The sequence below is a fragment of the Dipteris shenzhenensis genome, chromosome 16, assembly GCF_047967505.1.
Source record: "Dipteris shenzhenensis isolate YYH24624 ecotype China chromosome 16, Dip_SZ_1.0, whole genome shotgun sequence".
Lineage (NCBI taxonomy): Eukaryota > Viridiplantae > Streptophyta > Polypodiopsida > Gleicheniales > Dipteridaceae > Dipteris > Dipteris shenzhenensis.
The window spans coordinates 14,960,043-14,966,001 of NC_141611.1; the positions used below are offsets into that span (position 1 = coordinate 14,960,043).

Sequence of the window (5,959 nt, forward strand, 5' to 3'; positions counted from 1 at the left end):
AAAATACCAGGAAAGAAGGATTACAATTTCCTTGGTTTATAATCAAAATAGCGCTAAAATAACTCCAACAACCCACCGTTGTGGTTGCATGGAGATACATCTAGAAAAATACAATTAAACTTTCAGAAAATGCAATTGACAATATGGCCCTTCACGGGTCCCCCCCTCTTGGGTCAAGGGCCATAACGACATGCATTATACAATATCTAAGATGCCGATGGACAGAAATGGCATGTCGATATGGCCCTTGAGGGGCAAGGGCCATATCATCAATTGCATTTTGCTTGGTTACACAAATATATAACTCCAAGGACTAGCATGGTGGCTGTCATACATCTCCTTCTATTTGCCAGTGCATTGGTCATCATAGACCTCCTCTTGTAATATGTAAAAATAGGTAACAGAGCTATAACTCCAAGAACCAGTGCGATGTCTCTCCAAAAATGAAAATGGCATTTCTATGGGGGAAGTTTTTGCCCAATATTTTTTTACTTACCTGTGTGGACCTGTTTCTTGTTGTTCCACTTGTGTGTGCTACTCCTTGACCCTCTTAGCCATCTCACTGCTCTCCCTCTCAGCCCTCACCTCTCCTCTCATCAGCCTGTCCTCTCAACCCTCTCACCCTCTCAGCCCTCACCTCTCGTCTCAGCATCTTCTCTTAGCCCTCTCATCTCCAACCTCTTCTTATTGCTCTCCTCTCCTCTCCTCCTTGCCCTCTCCTCTCCTCCTTGCCGACCTTAGCCCTTGCACTCTTCTCCTTGATCTACTGAGTCCTCAGCATGGCTTGGACTCCGAATGCATTTTGGAAACATGTAGAGAAATCGGGGAGCTAAGTGGAGATAAGTGGAGACGCAAATTCTGTGTAATGGAAAAAACAAGGAGTGTCACCCGTGTGAAGGACCATCTTGCTCATGTGGCAAGAAAAGATCTAGGACCATGCCCCTATGTTCCTCAAGATGTTAAGGAAACCCTTGAAGAATGGAGGTGAAAGCGTTTGGGTGTTCCCAAAGATTCAAGTTCTATGGTGTAGCCATCAAATGAGGAGGAAGAAAGTTCAAGTCAAGCACTAGGGGCAGCAAAGAGGAGCAGAGATACAGAGTTAGAGAGTGGCCATTCCTGTATGTTGGCTATGCATGCAAAGAGGACTCCTTTGCTAGAGGATGTATCACGAGCCACTCCTCCACTACCTAGAAATTTTGTACAAAGAGCCAACATCCAAGATGGGTTTCAAAAGCACACAATCATAGAGGCAACTAGGGAGCTCACTGGATTGTTCATACGGTGTGCCATTCCCTTTTATGTGGCCAAGAAAAACCAACGGAAGAAGACAATAAAACCACCAGCCGCATTGGATGCGAGTGGGAAGGCCCTTCATCTAAAGCTCTTCGAGCATGTGAACTCAAGAGCAGGAAACAACATGCATAGAAGTGCAGCTAGAGACCTTGAAGGAAACATGGAAGAAGTATGGTTGCACTATATTGTGTGATGGATGGTCAAATGTACGCAGGCAGAATGTGTACAATATTTTAGTGTCTAGATGCAAAGCCACAATGTTTTTGAAATCCATTGATGCCTCCCTCCTAGGTCTCACAGTTACCGGTTTATTTATTTGGGGTCATATATGGGAGACAATCATGCAAATAGGAGCTAAGAATGTTGTGCAGGTAGTGACAGATAATGGGAGCAATTGAAAGTCTATGGGCTCTAGGTCTTAGCATGGGAAGGTGACACCAAAAGCATTTTCTAGGACATTTACTACTTTAAGTGGTATAGGACACCTATTTCAAACCTTTAAAAAATTTTGATATTAAAAAAGTTTAATATATTAAGGTACATAATTTGTGCTATAAGTAATGTGCTATGTGCTTTGATAAAGCACAAAAAGCATGTCACCTAACCATGCTTAGACCCCTCTATGCTAGAGGATGAGTTTTTAGGTATTGTGTGGACCCCTTGTGCATCACATTGCCTTGACGTATTGATCGAGAACATGGGTGAAATACAATCGATTGATTCCATCTTTCGCATGCCACGAAGCATGGTAAAATATGTGAAGAGGCCAAAAATTTTGAGCATGTTTTAGGTGCCTATAGCAATCTTGACCTACTACAACCTGCAACCACAAATTTGCATATATGTTTATTGTCCTTGAGAGACTCTTGCAATTTCACAGGGAATTGTTATGGACTGTGTACTCAAATGAGTGGTTGGAGTTGAATGAGAGAGAGAGCCCTACGGCAATATCTTTTGTTCTTGCTATCATGAGAGAGGGCTGGTGGGTAGAGCTTGAGGGTTTGATAAAAACTATCAATCTGATCTATACATTTGTGTGCATTATAGACATGGAGGGGAGCACTGTTGGACTTGTATATGAGTACATGGAAAAGATTGGAGAGTCTCTCAACAAGCAACCATACTTGAGAGGAGAGTAGCAAGTCTCCCTATGTTTTTCCTTATATGTAAATTTTTATTTTACTCAAGTCTTGACTCTTGAGTCTTCATGCTTTACATTGGTCTTGACTCTTAACTCTTGTTTTTTGTCCATGGTTTGTTCTCTAAATGATTCAGCAAATCAAGGCTACATGGAATAAGCGATGGGATTGGTTTCACATACCAATTTATGTAGTAGCACATGTATTCCATCCTCTTTGGTGAAATTAGGAGTAATATGAGAGCAAAGAGCTTGATGATGGCTTCATGACATACATCAGGGCGGTGACCCATGGTGATGTATACATGCAGGATCATATAGAGGATGATCTTTTGGCCTTCTGAAACATACGGGGAGCTTTGGTCGAGAGACGGCAAAGCTTTGAGAGACTCAGCTACTATCTCATGGTGGAGAAAGTATGGGATTTTTGCTCCCACACTGGTAATTTACTACCCATACACTCAAGTTTTAGCCGCATGCATGATGCATCAGGCAACATAGGATACTGTGAGTTACAACTTACATTCTACTTAATTCTAATTTATAAATCCTAAATTCTAATTATGTGTGCAAAAACGCATTACCCTTTGAGTGTTCGCTAAGGATAGCAATTCAAGTCCATGTGAAAGGAATTGGAGCACTTAAGAACTCTTCCATACAAAGAAGAGAAATAGGTTGAGTACCTCTCGGCTAGAGAGGTTGGTATTTTGTCATTGCAACCTCCATCTCCTTGAAAGAAATGCCAAGAATTCGGAGACTTCTCAGGTGAATGTGAACAAGATGGACATTGAGAAGGTGAAGTTCCTTCCAGAGATCCCTCATGAAGAGCACGATATGTCCTCCTTACTTTATGAGGAGTTGACAGCATTGACCTAGACCACTCGCTCTTCCACCTTCTCTTTGAGGTAGAGATCGAGGGCCGTATCCATCGCTTCCGCTTCAGCAAAGCTCGAGGAGGAGGATCCTCTCTTATCCTCATCTGAGGAAACCACTCAAGAGTCAAAGCAGCAGATGGCAGCATGGATGATAATGATGTTGAGGATTGCTTTTTGGAGCATGAATGATGCTTGTCATATTTTTGGATCCGATATATCATATGGATCATGCTTTGTATTGGCTACAACATAGACTATAGTACTTATTTTTAGGATTTTGTCATGTTATATATGACATGGATCATGTTTTCTATTCACTTTTATGAGGCTTCAGCCTAGGCCCCAAACTAATAGTCATTTATGATCTATCATCTATAATACTTGATGTAGCATGTGCGGCTTTGCTGAACTTTGAATTCTTTGAAGTTATAAGTTATTGTGAAATTTGAAGATGTATGTACTATCTTTCAACTTTGTAATGTATGACATATGTGTCAATAATAACTATATATAAATTTATACATACATACATACATATGTATATGTATATATATATATATATATAACCTTAAAATTGAAACTCCATTTCCACCGTTTCTTCCAGTGGTGGCAAAAACTCCAAAACACCATTTCCCGTTTCCAAAACTCCTGGGAACTATGACTCTCATTCTCACTCACATCAAGGTGTTGCAATGAATCTCACTATCATTCAAGATGATACAACAATATCTGGAAGATGAATCTCCCTCTCACTCTCACTCTCAATCTCAGAGCTTCTCAGATATGCTACCTTGCTTTCCTTTGTGTATTCTAAGTTTCTAACTTAATAGATCATTGAATTTGATTTCAACCTCTTCTGCAAAGTTGTAGATATCAATATTAGCTTTGGAATAAAAAATTTATCTCCTCAATTCGAGTTCTAGATCAAACATTATGATAAAAATAGTGATTGTTGTTTTTGTCCTGGAAAGATGCGACCTACTTTTCTCCACTTTTAGCTTCTTTTCCCACTTTAACATGCTTTTCTTGCCCTTCATGCCTATCCTTCCCCATTCTAGTATGATTCTATTATAGTAATAAACTTTGGCCCGTTTCAAATAAATCACGCCTTCCCAATGCTGAGTTGTTCATCTAGGCGCACCTTTAGAACCTGCAAGGTGGACCTTCCTTTAAGCCTACAAATCCTCAACACAACTTTCATGCCTGTATATATATATATATATATATATATAATTTGTTAAAGATAAAATTATTTGTTAGTATTTTCAAACCTAAAAAAGGACATGAAAATAAATTCCACAAATGACTACTGACCGAACTAAAAAATTATGTACACAAAATAATGAAGTGTCACAATTGCCCCCTCTTTGAAAAACTCTATCCTTAGAGCTTTAAAAAAGAAAAATCACCAAGAAGTGATTATAAATCTACCCAAGTAGCATCCTCTATGGGATATACATACCATTTTACCAAAACTTATACTATTGTTTTGTTCCTAAGTTGCTTCATTTGTCTATCCAAAGGAAGTTGGGATTGAACCTTAAACATTTCATCTTATTGAATTCTAGATGTGTCCTACAAAAACATAAGAAGGATTAGCAACATACGTTTTCAATAAGCTCAAAGGAAAAAGAGGATGTACTTTGATGGCCTTAGGCAATTTAAGTTAGTATGCCAATGTTCCCACCGGCTTGGCCTTCTATCTCTTCCAAGAAATAAATTTCTTTTCTTAGGAATGACTTTCAAAAATACCATGTTGCACAACTTGAATTCTCAAAAACTATGGTTCTTATCATAGTAATGTTTTTTTCTATCTTATGCTCCTTTAATACAATGTCTGATGTGTTTGATCGCCTCAACCATCCTCTCAAGATTTTATTTTGAAATATAAAATTTGTTCTCAGAATAAAAAAACTTTATTGAATGACAAATTTGTTCATATATTTGAAATCTCAACTTTCAAAAAACTTTAATGATGATGAATGACAATTTTGTTCATACACAGCTTCAAAGGGAGTCATTTGATTTGAGCTATGCCATGAAGTATTGTAAGCAAACTCAGCCAAAGATAAGAATTCAATGCAACGAGTTTGCTTTTCATTGATATACATTCTAAGAATGTCTTTCAAAAAATGATTTACTATTTCAATTTCCCCATCTATTTGCGGATAAAATGATGTGCTCATTGTAAGTTTAGATCCTATGGCTTTAAGTGTAGTTAATTTGCCAAAATTTAGATGTAAACTTAAAATCCCTCTCTGAAACAATACTCTTAGGCATACCATGAAAGCAAAAGATTTACCTCACAAATTATTTGGCTACTTTAAGAGCACCATCAATCTTTTTCATGGGAAAGAAATGGGCCATTTTGATCTAATGATCAACAATAACAAAAATAGTGTCATAACCCCCCCTAGTAGTAGGCAACTTACCGTGACGAAGTTCATTGAAATAGATTTCCACTTTTGAAGAGGAATATCTATGAGTTTCATTAGACTTGTTATTCCGTGTTGTTCAATTTTGACTTGTTGAAAATGTAAACATTCCCTAACATAACAGTGGACATCATTCTTCAAATTAGGACAAAAGAATGATGCATCATGACATTCATGCAAAATTTTAGCCTTAAAAGAAGAACGTTAGGCATACAATG

General features: G+C 38.1%; 1 pseudogene; it reads left to right on the plus strand.

Annotated features, from left to right (window-relative positions):
• The first annotated feature begins 779 nt into the window (after window positions 1-779).
• LOC147892594 (uncharacterized) lies at window positions 780-2,932 on the plus strand (annotated as a pseudogene).
• Window positions 2,933-5,959: the final 3,027 nt, after the last annotated feature.